The 23157-nt window shown below is 40.0% G+C and overlaps 1 non-coding gene across 1 annotated transcript; it reads left to right on the top strand.

Moving 5' to 3' along the window:
- Positions 1–3494: 3494 nt before the first annotated feature.
- LOC130932261 (small nucleolar RNA R71) lies at positions 3495–3602 on the top strand. The gene has a single exon (XR_009067419.1). It is a non-coding gene; the product is annotated as a small nucleolar RNA R71 (small nucleolar RNA).
- The last annotated feature ends 19555 nt before the right edge of the window (positions 3603–23157 follow it).

Raw genomic sequence — 23157 nt, 5'->3', positions numbered from 1 at the left:
TGCTCCCAATAGTCTTGTGGAGGAAAGTGTGTCCCTTGAGGCATCTCAGGGATCTCATGATGAGAGGGGTCTCTTATTTGCTCCATCCTTTTCTTAGTGATGGGCTTATCCTCATCAATGGGGATGTCTCCCTCTATGTCAACTCTAACTGAATAACAGAGGTGACAAATGAGATGAGGAAAGGCTAACCTTGCCAAGGTAGAGGACTTGTCCGCCACCTTATAAAGTTCTTGAGCTATAACCTCATGAACTTCTATTTCTTCTCCAATCATGATGCTATGGATCATGATGGCTCGGTCTAGAGTAACTTCGGACCGGTTGCTAGTGGGAATGATTGAGCGTTGGATAAACTCCAACCATCCTCTAGCCACGGGTTTGAGGTCATGCCTTCTCAATTGAACCGGCTTTCCTCTTGAATCTCTCTTCCATTGGGCGCCCTCTTCACAAATGTCAGTGAGGACTTGGTCCAACCTTTGATCAAAGTTGACCCTTCTAGTGTAAGGATGTTCATCTCCTTGCATCATAGGCAAGTTGAATGCCAACCTTACATTTTCCGGACTAAAATCCAAGTATTTTCCCCGAACCATAGTAAGCCAATTCTTTGGATCCGGGTTCACACTTTGATCATGGTTCTTGGTGATCCATGCATTGGCATAGAACTCTTGAACCATTAAGATTCCGACTTGTTGAATGGGGTTGGTAAGAACTTCCCAACCTCTTCTTCGGATCTCATGTCGGATCTCCGAATATTCACCCTTTTTGAGTGAAAAAGGGACCTCGGGGATCACCTTCTTCAAGGCCACAACTTCATAGAAGTGGTCTTGATGCACCCTTGAGATGAATCTCTCCATCTCCCATGACTCGGAGGTGGAAGCTTTTGCCTTCCCTTTCCTCTTTCTAGAGGTTTCTCCGGCCTTGGATGCCATAAATGGTTATGGAAAAACGAAAAAGCAACGCTTTTACCACACCAAACTTAAAAGGTTTGCTCGTCCTCGAGCAAAAGAAGAAAGAAAAGAGTAGAAGAAGAAGAAATGAGGAAGAAGGGAATGGCTTTTGTGTTCGGCCAAAGAGGGTGAGAAGTGGTGTTTAGGTTGTGTGAAAATGAAGGGGTGAAGAAGGGTTTATATAGGAGTGGGGGGGCTCATGGTTCGGTCATGTATGGGTGGTTTTTGGGAGGGAAAGTGGTTTGAATTTGAAGGGTGAGGTAGGTGGGGTTTTCTGAAGGATGGATGTGAGTGGTGAAGAGAAGATGGAATTTGATAGGTGAAGGGTTTTTGGGGAAGAGGTATTGAGGTGATTGGTGAATGGGGAAGAAGAGAGAGAGTGGTGGGGTTGGTGGGGATCCTGTGGGGTCCACAGATCCTGAGGTGTCAAGGAAAAGTCATCCCTGCACCAAATGGCATGCAAAATCACGTTTTGAGCCAATTCTGGCATTAAACGCCGGGCTGGTGCCCATTTCTGGCGTTTAACGCCAGGTTCTTGCCCTTTCCTGGCGTTTAACGCCAGTCTGGTGCCCCTTTCTGGCGTTAAACGCCCAGAATGGTGCCAGACTGGGCGTTAAACGCCCATCTGCTAACCTTACTGGCGTTTAAACGCCAGTAGGTTCTTCCTCCAGGGTGTGCTATTTTTCTTCCTGTTTTTCATTCTATTTTTGCTTCTTCAATTGATTTTGTGACTTCTCATGATCATCAACCTACAAAATAAAATAGAATAACAAAGAAAAATATATAAAATATAACATTGGGTTGCCTCCCAACAAGCGCTTCTTTAGTGTCATTAGCTTGACAGATGGCTCTCATGGAGCCTCACATTTTCTCAGAGCAATGTTGGAACCTCCCAACACCAAACTTAGAGTTTGAATGTGGGGGTTCAACACCAAACTTAGAGTTTGGTTGTGGCCTCCCAACACCAAACTTAGAGTTTGACTGTGGGGGCTCTGCTTGACTCTGATTTGAGAGAAGCTCTTCATGCTTCCTCTCCATGGTGACAGAGGGACATCCTTGAGCCTTAAACACAAAGGATTCTTCATTCACTTGAATGATCAGTTCACCTCCATCAACATCAATCACAGCCTTTGCTGTGGCTAGGAAGGGTCTGCCAAGGATGATGGATTCATCCATGCACTTCCCAGTCTCTAGGACTATGAAATCAGCAGGGATGTAGTGGTCTTCAATCTTCACCAGAACATCCTCTACAAGTCCATGAGCTTGTTTTCTTGAGTTGTCTGCCATCTCTAATGAGATTCTTGCAGCTTGCACCTCAAAGATCCCTAGTTTCTCCATTACAGAGAGAGGCATGAGGTTTACACTTGACCCTAAGTCACACAGAGCCTTGTTGAAGGTCATGGTGCCTATGGTACAAGGTATGGAGAACTTCCCAGGGTCCTGCCTCTTTTGAGGTAATTTCTGCCTAGACAAGTCATCCAATTCTTTGGTGAGCAAAGGGGGTTCATCCTCCCAAGTCTCATTTCCAAATAACTTGTCATTTAGCTTCATGATTGCTCCAAGGTATTTAGCAACTTGCTCTTCAGTGACATACTCATCCTCTTCAGAGGAAGAATACTCATCAGAGCTCATGAAAGGCAGAAGTAAGTCCAATGGAATCTCTATGGTCTCATTTTGAGCCTCAGATTCCCATGGTTCCTCATTGGGGAACTCAGTGGAGGCTAGTGCACACCCATTGAGGTCTTCCTCAGTGGCGTTCACTTCCTCTCCTTCCTCTCCAAATTCGGCCATGTTGATGGCCTTGCACTCTCCTTTTGGATTTTCTTCTGTACTGCTTGGAAGAGTACTAGGAGGGAGTTCAGTAATTTTCTTGCTCAACTGTCCCACTTGTGCCTCCAAGTTCCTAATGGAGGACCTTGTTTCAGTCATGAAACTTTGAGTGGTTTTGATTAGATCAGAGACTATAGTTGCTAAGTTAGAGGGGTTCTGCTTAGAATTCTCTGTCTGTTACTGAGAAGATGATGGGAAAGGCTTGCCATTGCTAAACCTGTTTCTTCCACCATTATTGTTGTTGAAACCTTGTTGAGGTCTCTGTTGATCCTTCCATGAGAAATTTGGATGATTTCTCCATGAAGAATTATAGGTGTTTCCATAGGGTTCTCCTAGGTAATTCACCTCTTCCATTGAAGGGTTCTCAGGATCATAAGCTTCTTCTTCAGATGAAGCATCCTTAGTACTGCTTGGTGCATTTTGCATTCCAGACAGACTTTGAAAAATCAAATTGACTTGTTGAGTCAATATCTTGTTCTGAGCCAATATGGCATTCAGAGTATTAATCTCAAGAACTCCTTTCTTCTGATTTGTCCCATTGTTCACGGGATTCCTTTCAGAAGTGTACATGAATTGGTTATTTGCAACCATTTCAATTAGCTCTTGAGCTTCTGTAGGCGTCTTCTTCAGATGAAGAGATCCTCCAGCAGAGCTATCCAAAGACATCTTGGATAGTTCAGAGAGACCATCATAGAAAATACCTATGATGCTCCATTCAGAAAGCATGTCAGAAGGACATTTTCTGATCAACTGTTTGTATCTTTCCCAAGCTTCATAGAGGGATTCTCCATCCTTCTGTCTGAAGGTTTGGACTTCCACTCTAAGCTTACTCAATTTTTGAGGTGGAAAAAACTTTGCCAAGAAGGCATTGACTAGCTTTTCCCATGAGTCCAGGCTTTCTTTAGGTTGTGAGTCCAACCATGTCCTAGCTCTGTCTCTTACAGCAAAAGAGAATAGCATAAGTCTGTAGACCTCAGGGTCAACCCCATTAGTCTTGACAGTGTCAAAGAATTTGCAAGAACTCAGCCAAAAACTGATGAGGATCTTCCAATGGAAGTCCATGGAACTTGCAATTCTGTTGCATTAGAGAAACTAATTGAGGCTTAAGCTCAAAGTTGTTTGCTCCAATGGCAGGGATAGAGATGCTTCTCCCATAGAAGTCGGGAGTAGGTGCAGTAAAGTCACCCAGCACCTTCCTTGCATTGTTTGCATTGTTGTTGTTTTCGGCTGCCATGTCTTCTTCTTTGAAGATTTCTGTTAGGTCCTCTACAGAGAGTTGTGCCTTAGCTTCTCTTAGCTTTCGCTTCAAGGTCCTTTCAGGTTCAGGGTCAGCTTCAACAAGAATGCCTTTGTCTTTGTTCCTGCTCATATGAAAGAGAAGAGAACAAGAAAATATGGAATCCTCTATGTCACAGTATAGAGATTCCTTGAGGTGTTAGAGGAACAGAATAATAGAAGAAAGAGGTAGAAGAATTTCGAACTTAGTGAGATAGAGTTCGAATTGTGCATTGAGGAGGAGTGGTATTCCATAAATAGAAGGATGTGAGAAGAGAGGAAGAAATTTTCGAAAATTAATTAAAAAGATTTTAAAAACATTTTGAAAAACTTTAATTTGATTTTCGAAAATCAAGAGTGAGAATAAGATCAAGTAAATTTTTTTTTTTGAAAGAGATTTGAAACTAGAAATTAAAAAGATATGATTGAGAATTGTTTTGAAAAAGATGTGATTAAAAAGATTTGATTGAAAAGTTATGGTTTTAAAAAGATATGATTGAAAAACAATTTTAAAAAGATTTGATTTTAAAAATTAATGACTTGCCTAACAAGAAAAGATATGATTCAAACATTAAACCTTTCTCAACAGAAAAGGCAACATACTTGAAATGTTCAATCAAATCATTAATTGTTAGCAAGTATCTTTGAGAAAGGAAAGAAATTGATTTTGAAAACATTTGATTGAAAAGATATGATTTGAAAAAGATTTGATTTTGAAAAACTTTGAAAACTTGAAAAAAAAATTGATTTGAAAACAAAATCCTCCCCCTTGTGCCATCCTGGCGTTAAACGCCCAGAATGGTGCACATTCTGGCGTTTAACGCCCAATGCACTACCTTTTTGGGCGTTAAACGCCTAACCAGGCACCCTGGCTGGCGTTTAAACGCCAGTCTGTCCTTCTTCACTGGGCGTTTTGAACGCCCAGCTTTTTCTGTATAATTCCTCTGTTGCATGTTCTGAATCTTCAGTTCCCTGTACTATTGACTTGAAAATAGAACCAAGATCAAATAAACAATGCATGCAAGACACCAAACTTAAAATTAGACACTAGACTCAAACAAGAAACATAAAATATTTTTGGTTTTTTTATGATTTTGAAATTTTTTTGTGTTTTTTCGAAAATTATATGGAAATAGAAAATAAAAGTTTCAGAATTCTTAATTTGGATTCCAGGAATCATTGCAATGCTAGTCTAAGACTTCGGTCCAGGAATTAGACATGGCTTCTCAGCCAGCCAAGCTTTCAAAGAAAGCTTCGGTCCAAAACACTAGACATGACCAATGGCCAGCCAAGCCTTAGCAGATCATTGCCCCAATAGCCAGATTGATAGAGATCAACAAGCTCTTGTGATGATCAGTTGAAACCTCGGTCCAATAAGATTAGACATGGCTTCTCAGCCAGCCATATTTCAACAGATTATCATGAAACTCTAGAATTCATTCTTAAGAATCCTGAAAAATACCTAATCTAAGCAACAAGATGAACCGTCAGTTGTCCATACTCGAATAATCCCCGGCAACGGCGCCAAAAACTTGGTGCACGAAATTGTGATCACTACAACTTCACACAACTAACCAGCAAGTGCACTGGGTCGTCCAAGTAATAAACCTTACGCGAGTAAGGGTTGATCCCACGGAGATTGTTGGTATGAAGCAAGCTATGGTCACCTTGTAAATCTTAGTCAGGCAGACTCAATTGGGTATAGTGATATACGAATAGAACATAAAGATAAAGATAGAGATACTTATGTAATTCATTGGTAGGAATTTCAGATAAGCGTATGAAGATGCTTGGTCCCTTCCGTCTCTCTGCTTTCCTACTGTCTTCATCCAATCCTTCTTACTCCTTTCCATGGCAAGCTTATGCAAGGGTTTCACCGTTGTCAGTGGCTACCTCCCATCCTCTCAGTGGAAATGTTCAACGCACCCTGTCACGGCACGGCTATCCATCTGTCGGTTCTCGATCAGGCCGGAATAGAATCCAGTGATTCTTTTGCGTCTGTCACTAACGCCCCGCCTTCAGGAGTTTGAAGCACGTCACAGTCATTCAATCATTGAATCCTACTCAGAATACCACAGACAAGGTTAGACCTTCCAGATTCTCTTGAATGCCGCCATCAGTTATTGCCTATACCACGAAGACTCTGATCTCACGGAATGGCTGGCTCGTTTGTCAGGCGAGCACTCGGTTGTCAGGCGATCAACCATGCATCGTGTATCAGGAATCCAAGAGATATTCACCCAATCTAAGGTAGAACGGAGGGGGTTGTCAGTCACACGTTCATAGGTGAGAATGATGATGAGTGTCACGGATCATCACATTCATCAAGTTGAAGAACAAGTGATATCTTGGACAAAGAACAAGCGGAATTGAATAGAAGAACAATAGTAATTGCATTAATACTCGAGGTACAGCAGAGCTCCACACCTTAATCTTTGGTGTGTAGAAACTCCACCGTTGAAAATACATAAGAACAAGGTCTAGGCATGGCCGTGAGGCCAGCCTCCCAAAGTGATCAAAAGATCCAAAGAACAAAAGATTCCAAAGATCAGAAGATCAAAATACAATAGCAAAAGGTCCTACTTATAGGAAACTAGTAGCCTAGGGTGTACAGAGATGAGTAAATGACATAAAAATCCACTTCCGGGCCCACTTGGTGTGTGCTTGGGCTGAGCAATGAAGCATTTTCGTGTAGAGACTCTTCTTGGAGTTAAACGCCAGCTTTGGTGCCAGTTTGGGCGTTTAACTCCCATTCTTGTGCCAGTTCCGGCGTTTAACGCTGGGAATTCTGAGGGTGACTTTGAACGCCGGTTTGGGCCATCAAATCTTGGGCAAAGTATAGACTATCATATATTGCTGGAAAGCCCAGGATGTCTACTTTCCAACGCCGTTGAGAGCGCGCCAATTGGGCTTCTGTAACTCTAGAAAATCCACTTCGAGTGCAGGGAGGTCAGAATCCAACAGCATCTGCAGTCCTTTTCAGTCTCTGAATTAGATTTTTGCTCAGGTCCCTCAATTTCAGCCAGAAAATACCTGAAATCACAGAAAAACACACAAACTCATAGTAAAGTCCAGAAAAGTTAATTTTAACTAAAAATTAATAAAAATATACTAAAAACTAAACCAAATATACTAAAAACATACTAAAAATAATGCCAAAAAGCGTACAAATTATCCGCTCATCAAATTCCCTTGGTGATGAAGACCATGCATCTGATATTCTTGGTGAATAATCCTTTGAATTTGAAGAACCTTCTCCCAATGAATTTGAAAGTGATGTGGAGGTAGATTTCTCTCGTCCTCCAATTTATGACTTGAATGATGGAGAAGAGTTAGATGAAGTTGATGAACAAAGGATTGAGAATGAAGAAGTTTATGAAGAGGTGGAGATTCACAAGGAAGCACACAAGGGAGTAGAGCTTACAAGGACATTGGAAATACCCCTTCCCAAGCCACCACCACCCATTCTTTCATTCAAGTGGGTAAATTTCTTATACTTAAGCTTTATTATTCCCCTTGAATATGGTTTGATTGAAACGGATGGTCAACTTAGACATATTTGTGGCTTTAAGAGTAAAAAGAACTAATCCTCCATGGTTTGATTTGATAAACCCCAATTTTGTGGTTTATCTTGTGCATATTTTAGGGGATTTTATCACCCTTTCCCATATTTATTCAATAAAATAGCATGATTTTGTAATTCTCCCTTGATTTGTGCTTAAATGTGAAAAAATGCTTTTTAGGCCCTAAAATTGGTGATTTTAATTCACTTTTATTCCATTCGATGTATTGATATTTTTGTTGAGTGATTTCAGATTTATAAGGCAAGTATTGGATGGAAGAAATAAGGAGAAAAGCATGCAAGTGGGAGAACTCATGAAGAAATGAAGGAATCGTAAAGCTGTCAAGCCTGACCTCTTTGCACTCAAACGACCATACCTTGAGCTACAGAGGTCCAAATGAGGCGGTTTCAATTGTGTTGAAAAGCTAACATCCGGGGCTTCGAAATGATATAAAATTTGCCTTAGTTTCCTGACGTATAGAGGTGTGCAAGCGCCATATACGTGGACGCGCCGATTGGTGCACGTGATTTACTAAAAGCAACTCGTGGCCAGCGATTTGTAGAGCATTTTGGGCCCAATCCAACTCATTTCTAATGCTATTTCATGCAAAATTCAAGCTTGGGTAAGGGGGGAGCAATTGTTTGTAGCATGAGCATCATGTAGGTTAGTTTCTAGAGAGAGAAGCTCCCTCTTCTCTCTAGAATTAGGTTAGGTTAAGGACATTTTCATCTTAGATCTAGGTTCAATTACATGTTTTCATCTTATCTCTTTTATGATTTCTTACTTCTACTCTTTCATTCTCATGATTTGTAATGTTAATTTCTCCTTTATATTTATGAATGCTTGGTGCGCGAAATTATGAACAATACTTTTCACAACTCTCATAATCCCCGGTCATGAACCCCAAAAACTTGGTAGCTCAATTCCATGGCATTACACAACTTCGCACAACTAACCAGCAAGTGCACTGGGTCGTCCAAGTAATAAACCTTACGCGAGTAAGGGTCGATCCCACGGAGATTGTTAGTATGAAGCAAGCTATGGTCATCTTGTAAATCTTAGTCAGGCAAACTCAAATGTATAATGGTGATGAACGCATAAAACATAAAGATAAAGATAGAGATACTTATGTAATTCATTGGTAGGAACTTCAGATAAGCGCATGAAGATGCCTTCCCTTCCGTCTCTCTGCTTTCCTACTGTCTTCATCCAATCCTTCTTATTCCTTTCCATGGCAAGCTTGTGTAGGGTTTCACCGTTGTCAATGGCTACCTCCCATCCTCTCAGTGAAAACGTTTGCCTATGCTCTGTCACAGCATGGGGTAATCAGCTGTCGGTTCTCGGTCAGGCCGGAATAGAATCCAACGATTCTTTTGCGTCTGTCACTAACGCCCCGCCTGCTAGGAGTTTGAAGCACGTCACAGTCATTCAATCATTGAATCCTACTCAGAATACCACAGACAAGGTTTAGACCTTCCGGATTCTCTTGAATGCTGCCATCAGTTCTTGCCTATACCACGAAGATTCCGGTTAAAGAATCCAAGAGATATTCACTAGAGCCTTGGTTGCTTGTAGAACAAAAGTGGTTGTCAGTCACCTTGTTCATAAGTGAGAATGATGATGAGTGTCACGGATCATCACATTCATCAAGTTGAAGAACAAGTGATATCTTAGAACAAGAACAAGCGGAATTGAATAGAAGAACAATATTAATTGCATTAATACTCGAGGTACAGCAGAGCTCCACACCTTAATCTATGGTGTGTAGAAACTCCACCGTTGAAAATACATAAGAACAAGGTCTAGGCATGGCCGAATGGCCAGCCTCCCAAAGTGAGTTCAATCATAAAAACATGATCAAAAAGCTCTCCAATACAATAGCAAAAGGTCCTACTTATAGAAAACTAGTAGCCTAGGGTGTACAGAGATGAGTAAATGACATAAAAATCCACTTCCGGGCCCACTTGGTGTGTGCTTGGGCTGAGCAATGAAGCATTTTCGTGCAGAGACTCTTCTTGGAGTTAAACGCCAGCTTTTATGCCAATTTGGGCGTTTAACTCCCATTTGGGTGCCAGTTCCAGCGTTTAACGCTGGGATTCCTGAGGGTGACTTTGAACGCCGGTTTGGGCCATCAAATCTTGGGCAAAGTATGGACTATCATATATTGCTGGAAAGCCCAGGATGTCTACTTTCCAACGCCGTTGAGAGCGCGCCAATTGGGCTTCTGTAGCTCCAAAAAATCTACTTCGAGTGCAGGGAGGTCAGAATCCAACAGCATCTGCAGTCCTCTTTAGTCTCTGAATCAGATTTTTGCTCAGGTCCTTCAATTTCAGCCAGAAAATACCTGAAATCACAGAAAAATACACAAACTCATAGTAAAGTCCAGAAAAGTGATTTTTAACTAAAAACTAATAAAAATATACTAAAAACTAACTAGATCATACCAAAAACATACTAAAAACAATGCCAAAAAGTGTATAAATTATCCGCTCATCAATGCTCATGTTGGATTTTGTTTACTTTTAATGAAACTTATGTTTGATGTTCTTTTAATTGTTGATTTGAGTTGTGAATTTACTTTTCTTGCAATTTGTAGTTGGTAGATTTTACCATTTCTTGTCATTTACTATGCTTTCCTTTTATACCCACCAAGTGTTTGACAAAATGCTTGGTTGGGCTTTAGAGTAGATTTTGAGCATTCTTGGTTTGGAAAGAGTAATTAGGCAATCTTGAGTCATAAAAACCCAACTCATGTTGGTGATCTAGAGTTATTAGCTAATATTGTTTCCATTGACGCTAATCTTTTGCTAATTTAATTAGTAAGTTGATTAGGACTTTTGGATTGAGATTAGTTAGTCTTATTAGACTTTCTCTCATAGAAGATAACCTATATCTTCTTCCAATGTTGGAGATGACGTAATAAGATAAATTATTGTTTATTATTGTGATATGATTGATTAATCTTGTTTGACTTTCTCCCTATGTGTTGAAGTTGACTAAATAAGATGAATTAATCATTGTATGACTAGGATAGAAAGCCTATGATCTCAATTCGTACCACGAATGTCTCTCTTTATTACTTGCTTTCTTTAGCTACTTGTTTGATTTACTTTTCTTGCCATTTAAATTCTTGCCTCTTTATTTTATTGCCCTCTCATCAATCAAAACCCCCTTTACCCTTTCATAGCCAATAAGCATACACTTCATTGCAATTCCTTTTGAGACGACCCGGAGTCTAAATACTCCGGTTAATTCTTATTTGGGGTTTGTTAATTGTGACACAACCAAAATTTAATTTGATTTGAGGATTGACTATTGGTTTGGACTATACTAACAACGGAAACATTTTGTGGAATTCCGAACCGGTATAAATCTCTTCTATCAAATTAATGGCGCCGTTGCCAGGGAGTTGCAATGGTGTTATTTTATTGGCTATTGTGAATATGTGAATATGTTTGTCTTTTGCTTGTTTGTTGGTTTTTATTAGGTTTAGGACTTTGTTGCTTATTTTTGTTAGTTCTTGTTTCTCTTTACTTCTATGAATTCTCATCACTTTGACTATGAGTTTGATTCAAATTATGTTGTAGGAAATGGGAGCTACAATGAAGATGTGCATCAAGGATGGAATAATCAAAGATGGGAGGAGCCTCAAGGGATTGATAAACCTTATTGGCAACAACCCCCTCCGGTTTCTTATGGGTATAATTCTAATCCTAATGCATATCAATCTAATGGATGTGGTGACCCTTATTGTGATTGTTAACAACCACCACCACATGCCTAGGAACCACCCCCTCAACATGGTTTTGAACCACCTTACTCACAAGCCCCATGCTACCAAACACCTCATTATGACCCTAATCCATATCCACTATACCAACCACCTTGTGAACCATATGAACCATATGAAGAACCACCCCAATTCCACCAGCAACACCCTCAAGAACCACCACCTCCATACCATTACCAAGATGAACCACCTCCAATGTATGAGAACTCTCAACCACAAGATAAATCACCTCCCATATTTGAAAAATCATGGCTCAGTTTGTTAACATTACCGCTACCTTGGACTCATGGGACTCATGCAACAAGCAAAGCATCTCCATGGATGAATGTGAGAAATCAACCGAAGAGAGGAGTATGAAAGAGATTTTGGAATCTCAACATGAGGACAAGGAGATAGGTTATGTCTTCCAACAAGTGGAGGAGGAAGAGATTGTTGAAGAAGAAGAAGTGGTTGAAGAGTTAGGCGAAGTTGAACAAGAGGTGGATTTCAAGCTTGAGACCACTTCCACACCAAGTGATGTTATCGAAGATTTTATGGAAGTTGTTGAGCCTTCTTCCAATGGGCTTGAATTTGATGTTGAGGAGGATAATGTGAAACCTCCAAGGCATAGTACGAATGATGAAAGATTTGAAGAGGTTGATCAAGAGATGGATTCAATCATTGAGGAGTTCCTATCTACAATTGAATCCTCTTCTATTGAGCTTGAAATTAAGATCAAAGAAGAAGATACCTCACCTCCCATGCCCTTGGTGAGCAATGAAGAAAAGATTGAATTGGAAGAGAGCCACCAAGAGGAAGAGGTTGAAGTTGAGGAAAGTTGTAAAGAGGTGGAGGTAATAAAGGAAGAGCACAAGGGAATGGATCTCACATTGGCTAAGTGTGGGGAGGTCTCCCTTCCTAAGTCACCATCCTACACAACATTCAAGTGGGTAAAATTCTTGTTTCTAATCTTTACTTTCCCACTTGAATATGGTTTTATTGAAAATGATGGTCAACTTAGAGCTCTTTGTGGAATTAAGAGTAGGAGAGAGTTGTGTAGTTGTTGGAAACATCACTCTAAGTTCATGATGGTTGCATGCTCAAAGTTGAATGGCAATGGGTGGTGTAGAACCAAATTGCATGGATCTAGGGGAATGTTTGGAAGCTTAATTGAGAATTCACAAGCCTTGCCACCCAATTGGAATCATGATGATCAATTTGAAGATGGGTGTCAAAACAAAGTGTGGGATCCTGGATCGCACAAGGAGAATCAAATTTGGGAGCCCATGGCTTGTGTGGAACTCCATTAAGATTTGGAGTTATCATCTTTGAAGACTAAAGCTCATTGGAGATTCAAGCATTGGTGGATGTTCAATGATAGCTTCAAGCATAAGCCACCTTGAGAGGAGCTCCCCATAAGTCCAACTTAAGGACAATAAACAAAAGTGCTAGGTGGGAGACACCCCACCATGGTAAATTCTTTTCATTTTTTTCTTTTGTATATATTGGTAATTAGTTTAATTTCATGTTTTGTTGAGTTTGTTGAGTATAATTGGTAGTTTAGTAGGTTAAATAAGGTTTTATGGTGTTTGGGTAGCTGTTTAGAGGTTTGGAATGCTTGGTTTGGTGCAAGAACTTGGAAAATTTTTGAAAAAAGAACAGAGCATCAACCCGCGCATTCGCGCACCTGGTGCGTACACGCGCCTCAAGCATTTTCAACCATCCACGCAGACGCATCATGTACGCGTACGCGTGGATTGAAAGTTTCACCCTTCCATATATTTTCCCGAGAGTTGTGCCCACCCCGTGCCAACCTTGTGCCAGGACCCACGCGTACGCGTCAAGCACGCGCACGCGTCGTTGTCCAAATAACCCACCCACGCGAACGCGTACCGCATGCGTACGCGTCGATGCCATTCCACCAATCCACGCGCACGCACCACTTGCGCGCACGCGTGGATTGCCCTATTTCTTTCCTTCTTCTTTCTTCTCCTCTCTTCTTCCCTTCAACCGTCATCCAACACTATCAAACATCATCCATAACCATTTCTTTTAGTTAGTTAGTTAATTGTTTAATTAGTACATTTTCATTTTGTTTTCTATTTTTCTTTATAAGTGTTGGATTATTAATCTTGTCTACTGTTTCTGCTGCTGATTATTGATGAGATGTTATTTTAACATCATTGTTTTTAATTTTCATTGTTGGATTTCTTTGTTGAGGTTATATTTTGTCACTTGGTTTTGAGTTTTCATGTTTAACATTTGTGAACACCAAGTGGATGTTACATTGCCTTTTAGCTTCTTAACTTTTTTTTTGAATTGCATGTTTTGGCCACCATGCATTCATCATCTATTGTTAGGCAATTGTATATTATCATTGCATTTTTTTAGGTGATGCTTGTTTATGGTTTTCCCTTATTCACATCACTTATTTCATGCATTGAGATTTTGGACTTGTGAAATTGAACCGAAAGTTTACCTAGTGACATATTTTTGAGCTTTCTAAGCTTTGTGGACCATGCTTGCTATGTGATTGATTTTCACTTCTATCTTCTTTTTCCTAAGTTCCATAGCATCCATGTGTTTCACCTCTATGTCACTTAGGTGTTGCAACAACTTCAATATGTGTCATTGATTGTTGTGTAAGTTTCATATACCATTATGTTCATTAAGTTCACTTACACATCAATCAATGTCCATACACTATCCGATTTCACAATCGCTTGATTTTTGCTTGAATGCTTTTATGCTTCTTCACTACTTGTTTGGTTAACTCACCCTACAACTCTTTTGAAGTACTTCAAGCACACTAGAATGATTGAAGTGCATACCTCTTTTGTATAATTGTGACATGGTTTTTAATTACTAGGTTGTGGGAGTTCTAAAACCGCATGCAAGTTAGGACCCACACACCTATTTTTCATCAATGTCACACTAATTCATTCACTCAATCCTAGTGATTTACCTCATCCCAACAATTTACGGTTCCTTGCTTGCACATTCACTTTTCTTACTATTCTATTTTCTATTGTTCAGGATGAATCATCACAAGCAAAAATGAAAGCGGGAGAAGAACACGCAACAACCGGTTGATCTACCAGCTGAAGGTAGCAACTCGGAAGGTCGCTGTACCCCCTTGCTCATCTTTTAGTGCACAGAGGATGATGTAAACTTTTAAGTGTGGGGAGGTCACGACCACTCGGCTTTTTGGGTAACAAGTTTCTAATCCCAACACTTTTGCATTTCATTTTAGGATTTTTAGTTGAATTTTCTTGTTTTGCATATGTATATATTAAGCTTAGTCAAAATCATGATATTTTCCAAGAATTTTATCTATAGGGCACCCCAATTGAAAAAAAATTAAAAATTTTTTTTAGAACTTGCTTGAATTATACAATTGTGGATCATGTTTTTGAGCTAAGAACACAAGCATGTGAGATTTGAGCCTAATTGTATAGTTACATCATACATAACCAGTTATTTTCGTTCTTGTGTGCATTATTCTCTTTCTATGATTGTAATCTTTGATTTGTTTGATTATATATGTCCATTATTTTGTGTATACATGCACTTATATGATTGAGGTCATCGTTTCAATTAGCTCACTTACCCAAATAGCCTACCTTTTATCTTCTATTGTTAACCAATCTAGAGCCTATGTTTAACCCATTTGTTCTTAATTTTAGCACATTACAAGCCCTAAGTGAAAAACAATAAATGCCCCTTATTTAGATTTCTGGTTAGCTTAGGCTAGTGAGAGTGCTTATCATTCAAGTTTGGGAGAGTTGGGAACATTGGTTGGGATGAAAGTATATTTTTGTATTTTTGTCAATATTTTGGGAAATTGGGTACATACTCATGTATTGAATGTAAAACCATGTGCATTGATACTTTTGTATACACTTTATTGCAAAAAGAAAAAATAAGTAATATAAAATAAAAAAATGTATATATTGCTAAACTTTTGTATACACTTTATTGCTAAACTTCCCACCTAACCTATGACAACCTATACAATTCAAAGCTAACCTAACTGCCCATTCTTCACTTTTCACACACACTCATGCATTCTTTTTTTGATCACCACACATATGCATTGATTCTTATTGAGCTTTACTTGGGGCATTTTGTCCCATTCTTATTGCTTTTCTTTTTCTTTCTTTTCTATATTTTTTTTCTTTTGATAAATATATATATATATATATATATATATATACATTTTTTTATTTTATATTATTTATTTTTTCTTTTTGCAATAAAGTGTATACAAAAGTATCAATGCACATGGTTTTACATTCAATGCATGAGTATGTACCCAATTTCCCAAAATATTGACAAAAATACAAAAATATACTTTCATCCCAACCAATGTTCCCAACTCTCCCAAACTTGAATGATAAGCACTGATTGACGAAATTGTGATCAACAATATTGGCTCTTTGGTATGTGCATTTATTAACTCAGCACTTTCTTTCCACAACTCCGTTCAACTAACCAGCAAGTGTACTGGGTCGTCCAAGTAATAAACCTTACGTGAGTAAGGGTCGATCCCACAGAGATTGTTGGTATGAAGCAAGCTATGGTCACCTTGTAAATCTCAGTTAGGCAGATTAAATTGATTCATGATAGGTTCGAAAATTAATAATAAACAGAAAATAAAATAGGATAGAAATACTTATGTAAATCAATAGTGGGAATTTCAGATAGGCGTATGGGGATGCTGTGCTCCTCTTGAATCTCTACTTTCTTATTACATTCATCCAACTCTTCTTACTCCTTTCCATGGCAAGCTGTATGTCGGGCATCACCGTCGTCAATGGCTACTTTTCATCCTCTCGGGAAAATGGTCCTATGCGCTGTCACTGCATGGCTAATCGTTTGGAGGCATCACCCTTGCCGATGGCTACATCCCATCCTCTCAGTGAAAAAGGTCCAAATGCTCTGTCACAGCACGGCTAATCATCTGTCGGTTCTCAATCAGGTTGGAATAGAATTCTTTGATTCTTTTGCGTCTGTCACTAATGCCCAGCCTTCAGGAGTTTGAAGCTCGTCACAGTCATTCAATACCGGAATCCTACTCGGAATACCACAGACAAGGTTAGACTTTCCGGATTCCCGGGATCCTACTCGGAATACCACAGACAAGGTTAGACTTTCCGGATCCCCATGAATGCCGCCATCTATCTAGCTTATACCACGAAGATTCTGTTGGGGAATCTAAGAGATATGCGCCCGGCCTAAAGTAGAACGGAAGTTGTTGTCAGTCACGCGCGTTCATAGGTGAGAATGATGATGAGTGTCACGGATCATCACATTCATCAAGTTGAAGTGCAACGTATATCTTGGAATAAGAATAAAAGAGAATTTAATAGAAAGTAATGGTAATTGTATTGAAACTTGAGGTACAGCAGAGCTCCACACCCTTAATCTATGGTGTGCAGAAACTCCACCGTTGAAAATACATAAGTGAAAGGTTCAGGCATGGCCGAATGGCCAGCCCCCTAAAACGTGATCAATAGCCTCTTAAGATGAAGAATAAAACAAAGCTGAGACCAAAGATGAAACGTGGTCAAAAGACGTCTAATGCAATAGTTAAATGTCCTATATATACTATACTAGCTACTAGGGTTTACATGAGTAAGTAATTGATGCATAAATCCACTTCCGGGGCCCACTTGGTGTATGCTTGGGCTGAGCTTGATCTATCCACGAGCTGAGGCTTTTCTTGGAGTTGAACGCCGAGTTATAGCGTGTTTCTGGCGTTCAACTCCGGGTTTTGACATGTTTCTGGCGTTTGACTCCAGACAACAGCATGTACTTGGCGTTGAGCGCCACTTTACGTCATCAATTCCCGAATAAAGTATAGACTATTATATATTGCTGGAAAGCTCTGGATGTCTACTTTCCAACGTCGTTGAGAGAGTGCCATTTGGAGTTTTGTAGCTCCAGAAAATCCATTTTGAGTGCAGGGAGGTCCGATTCCAACAGCATCAGCAGTTCTTTGTCAGCCTTTTTCAGAGTTTTGCTCAAGTCCCTCAATTTCAGCCAGAAATTACCTGAAATAAAAAAAAAACACACAAACTCATAGTAAAGTCCAGAAATGTGAATTTAACATAAAAACTAACGAAAACATCCCTAAAAGTAACTTGAACTTACTAAAAACTACCTAAAAACAATGCCAAAAAGCGTATAAATTATCCGCTCATCACAACACCAAACTTAAATTGTTGCTTGTCCCCAAGCAACTGAAAATAAATTAGGATAAAAAGAAGAGAATATACTATAAATTCCAAAATATCAATGAATATTAATTCTAATTAGATGAGCGGGACTTGTAGCTTTTTGCTTCTGAACTGTTTTGGCATCTCACTTTTTCCTTTGAAGTTTAGAATGATTGGCTTCTCTAGGAACTTAGATTTTCGGATAGTGTTATTGACTTTCCTAGTTAAGCATGTTGATTCTTGAACACAGCTACTTATGAGTCTTGGCCGTGGCCCTAAGCACTTTGTTTTCCAGTATTACCACCGGATACATAAATGCCACAGACACATGACTGGGTGAACCTTTTCAGATTGTGACTCAGCTTTGCTAGAGTCCCCAGTTAGTGGTGTCCAGAGCTCTTAAGCACACTCTTTTGCTTTGGATCCTTTTTACCCTTGCCTTTTGGTTTTAAGGGCTATTGGCTTTTTCTGCTTGCTTTTTCTTTCTTTCTTTCTATTTTTTTCGCCACTTTTTTTTTTCGCAAGCTTTTGCTTTTTTCACTGCTTTTTCTTGCATCAAGAATCAATTTTCATGTTTTTTCAGATTGTCAATAACATTTCTCTTTGTTCATCATTCTTTCAAGAGCCAACAATTTTAACATTCATAAACAACAAGATAAAAAATATGCATTGTTCAAGCATTCATTCAGAAAATAAAAAGTATTGTCACCACATCAATATAATTAAACTAAATTCAAGGATAAATTCGAAATTCATGTACTTCTTGTTCTTTTGAATTAAAGCATATTTCATTTAAGAGAGGTGAAGGATTAATGGATTTTATTCATAGCTTTAAGACATGGTTACTACATACTAATGATCATGAAGTAGAGACACAAAATATAGATAAACATAACATAGAAACCGAAAAACAGAAAGAAATAAGAACAAGGAATGAATCCACCTTAGTGGCGTCTTCTTCTTGAAGGACCAACAATGTCCTTAAGCTCTTCTATGTCCCTTCCTTGCCTTTGTTGCTCCTCCCTTATTGCTCTTTGATCTTCTCTTATTTCATGGAGAATGATGGAGTGCTCATGATGTTCCACCCTTAATTGTTCCACATTGTGGCTTAAATCTTCTAAGGAAGTGTTGAGTTGTTCCCAATAGTTGTTGGGAGGAAAGTGCATCCCTTGAGACATCTCAGGGATTTCTTGATGATGAGCTTCCTCATGCATCTCTTGAGAACCGTGGAGGGTCTCTCTTGCTTGCTCCATCCTCTTCTTGGTGATGGGCTTATCCTCTTCAATGGAGATGTCTCCTTCTATGATAACTCCAGCTGAGTAACATAGATGGAAAATAAGGTGAGGAAAAGCTAGCCTTGCCATGGTGGAGAGCTTTTCGGCTATTTTGTAGAATTCATTGGAGATGACTTCATGAACTTCTACTTCCTCTCCAATCGTGATGCTATGAATCATGATGGCCCGATCCACAGTAACTTCAGATCGGTTGCTAGTGGGAATGATGGAGCGTTGAATAAACTCCAACCATCCTCTAGCCACAGGCTTGAGGTCCAGTCTTCTTAGTTGAACTGGCTTGCCTTTGGAGTCTCTTTTTCATTGAGCTCCTTCCACACATATGTCCATAAGGACTTGGTCCAACCTTTGATTAAAGTTGACCCTTCTAGTGTAGGGGCGTACATCTTCTTGCATCATGGGCAAGTGGAACGCCAACCTTACATTTTCCGGACTAAAAATCTAAGTATTTCCCCCGAACCATTGTGAGATAATTCTTTGGACTCGAGTTCATACTTTGATCATGGTTCCTAGTGATCCATGCATTGGCATAGAACTCTTGAACCATTAAGATTCTGACTTGTTGCATGGGGTTGGTTAGGACTTCCCAACCTCTTCTTCGGATCTCATGTCGGATTTCCGGATACTCATTTTTCTTGAGCTTGAAAGGGACCTTAGGGATCACCTTCTTCTTTGCCACAACATTATAGAAGTGGTCTTGATGGCTTTTGGAGATGAATCTTTCCATCTCCCATGACTCGGAGGTGGAAGCTTTTGTCTTCCCTTTTCCTTTTCTAGAGGATTCTCCGGCCTTAGGTGCTATTTGATGGTAATGGAAGAACAAAAAGCTTATGCTTTTACCACACCAAACTTAGAAGATTGCTCACCCTCGAGCAAGAGAAGAAAGAAGAGAAGAAGAAGAAGAAGAAGAAAATATTGAGGAGAAGGGGGAGGGTGGGTTTCGGCCAAGGTATAGAAGAGGGTGTTGTGTTGTGTGAAAAAGAAGTGGAATGGAGGGGTTTATATAGGGAAAGGGGAGAGGGTAGGTTCGGCCATTTTAGGGTGGGTTTGGGTGGGAAAGTGTTTTTGAATTTTGAAGGTAGGTGGGGTTTATGGGGAAGAGTGGGTGGATGTGAGTGGTGAAGAGGTGATGGGGAAGAGAGATTCAGAGATTGAAGTTGTTGGGAAGTGTGACATGGGGGAGAGTGTAATAGGATTAGGAGGTAAGGTGGGAATATGTTAGGTGGGGATCCTGTGGGATCCACAGATCCTGAGGTGATCCTGTGGGGTCCACAGATCCTGAGGTGTCAAGGAATTCCATCCCTGCACCAAATAGGCATGAAAAATGCCTTTGCATACCATTCTGGCGTTTAAACGCCGAGGTGATGCACGTTCTGGGCGTTCAACGCCCATGTAAAGCATGTTCTGGGCGTTCAACGCCCATGTGTAGCATGTTTCTGGCGTTGAACGCCAGTTCCATGCTTGTTACTGGCGTTCAGCGCCAGCTTTCCTCAAGGCACATTCCTGGCGTTCAAACGCCAGAATGTTGCTTGTTTCTGGCGTTCAGCGCCAGATTCATGCTCTGTTCTGGCGTTGAACGCCAGCCAGATGCTTCTTACTGGCGTTGAACGCCAGTCTGTCCTTCCTCCAGGGTGTGATTTTTCTTCTGCTGTTTTTGATTCTGTTTTTAATTTTTATATTTTTTTCGTGACTCCACATGATCATGTACCTAATAAAACACAAAATAACAATAAAATAGAATAAAATAAAAATTAGATAAATAAAATTGGGTTACCTCCCAACAAGCGCTTCTTTAATGTCAATAGCTTGACAGTGGGCTCTCATGGAGCCACAAGGTGATCAGGTCAATGTTGTATAGTCCCAACACCAAACTTAGAGTTTGGTTGTGGCCTCCCAATACCAAACTTAGAGTTTGATTGTGGGGGCTCTTCTTGACTCTGAACTGAGAGAAGCTCTTCATGCTTACTCTCTTTTGTCACTGAGGGATGGCCATGTGCCTTAAACACAAGGTAGTCCCCATTCAATTGAAGGACTAATTCACCTCTGTTGATGTCTATCACAGCTCCTGCTGTAGCTAGGAAAGGTCTTCCAAGGATGATGCATTCATCCTCTTCCTTCCTAGTGTCTAAGATTATGAAATCAGCAGGGATGTAAAGGCCTTCAACCTTTACTAATACGTCCTCTACTATTCCATAAGCTTATTGTCTACCAATTGTAATGAGAACAAGGCAGGTTGTACCTCAATGATCCCCAGCTTCTCCATTACAGAGAGTGGCATAAGATTTATCCCTGACCCTAGATCACATAGAGCTTTTTCAAAGGTCATGGTGCCTATGGTACAAGGTATTAAGAACTTGCCAGGATCTTGTCTCTTTTGAGGTAAAATTTTCTAAATCCAGGTGTCTAGTTCACCAATGAGCAAGGGAGGTTCACTTTCCCCAGTCTCATTACCAAACAACTTGCCATTCAGCTTCATGATAGCTCCTAAATATTGAGCAACTTGCTCTCCAGTCACATCTTCATCCTCTTCAGAGGAAGAATAGTCTTCAGAGCTCATGAATGGCAGAAGGAGATTTAATGGAATCTCTATGGTCTCTATATGAGCCTCAGATTCCTTTGGATCCTTAATAGAAAACTCCTTCTGCTTGAGGAACGTCCCAGGAGGTCTTCCTCACTAGGATTTTCGTCCTCCTCCTCCCTTGTGCATTCGGCCATATTGATTACATCAATGGCCTTGCACTCTCCTTTTGGATTCTCTTCTGTATTGCTTGGGAGAATACTGAGAGGAATTTCAATGACTTTCTTACTCAGCTGGCCCACTTGTGCCTCCAGATTTCTTATGGAGGATCTTGTTTCACTCATGAAACTGAAAGTGGCCTTTGACAGATCAGAGATTAGATTGGCTAAATTAGAAGTGCTCTGTTCAGAATTCTCTGTCTGTTGCTGAGAAGATGATGGAAAAGGCTTGCTATTGCTCAGCCTATTGCGTCCACCATTGTTAAAGCCTTGTAGAGGCTTTTGTTGATCCTTCCATGAGAAATTTAGATAATTTCTCCATGATGAGTTATAGGTGTTTCCATAAGGTTCACCCATGTAATTAACCTCTGCCATTGCAGGGTTCTCAGGATCATAAGCTTCTTCAGAAGCTGCCTCTTTAGTACTGTTAGATGCATTTTGCCACCCATTCAGACTTTGAGAGATCATGTTGACTTGCTGAGTCAACACTTTGTTCTGAGCCAATATGGCATTCAGGGCATCAATTTCAAGAACTCCCTTCCTCTGAGGTGTCCCATTATTCACGGAATTCCTCTCAAAAGTGTACATGAATTGGTTATTCGCAACCATGTCAATAAGTTCTTGAGCCTCTTCAGGCGTTTTCTTTAGGTGAATAGATCCACCTGCAGAATGGTCCAATGACATTTTCGAAAACTCAGATAGACCATAATAGAATATATCTAATATGGTCCATTCTAAAAACATGTCAGATGGACACCTTTTGGTCAGCTGCTTGTATCTTTCCCAAGCTTCATAGAGGGATTCACCATCTTTTTGTTTGAAGGTCTGAACATCCACTCTAAGCTTGCTCAGCTTTTGAGGAGGAAAGAATTTATCCAAGAAGGCCGTGACCAGCTTATCCCAGGAGTCCAGGCTATCCTTAGGTTGTGAATCCAACCATATTCTAGCTCTGTCTCTTACAGCAAAAGGGAAAAGCATGAGCCTGTAGACTTCAGGATCTACTCCATTCGTCTTTACAGTCTCACAAATCTGCAAGAACTCAGTTAAAAACTGGTAAGGATCTTCAGATGGAAGTCCATAAAACTTGCAGTTCTGTTGCATTAAAGCAACTAGTTGAGGCTTAAGCTCAAAATTGTTGGCTCCAATGGCAGGAATGGAGATGCTTCTTCCATCAATTTTGGACGTTGGTTTTGTGAAGTCACCAAGCATTCTCCTTGCATTATTGTTGTTGGGTTCAGCTGCCATCTCCTTCTCTTGTTCTAATATTTCTGAAAGGTTACCTTTAGATTGTTGTAATTTAGCTTCTCTTAGTTTCCTCTTCAGAGTCCTTTCAGGTTCGGGACCAATTTCAACAAGAGTGCCTTTTTCCTTGTTCCTGCTCATATGAAAGAGAAGAAAACAAGAAAAGAAGAGGAATCCTCTATGTCACAGTATAGAGATTCCTTTATGTTAGTAGAAAAAGAAAGGGGAGAAGAGTGAAGAAGAATGAATAGTCTGTATAAAGAGTAAGGATAGGGGAGGTGAAGA

The sequence above is a fragment of the Arachis stenosperma genome, chromosome 5 (genome assembly GCF_014773155.1).
Source record: "Arachis stenosperma cultivar V10309 chromosome 5, arast.V10309.gnm1.PFL2, whole genome shotgun sequence".
Taxonomy (NCBI): domain Eukaryota; kingdom Viridiplantae; phylum Streptophyta; class Magnoliopsida; order Fabales; family Fabaceae; genus Arachis; species Arachis stenosperma.
The sequence above is the reverse complement of the archived record's forward strand: the minus strand, read 5'-3'. Positions and strand labels throughout refer to the sequence as shown.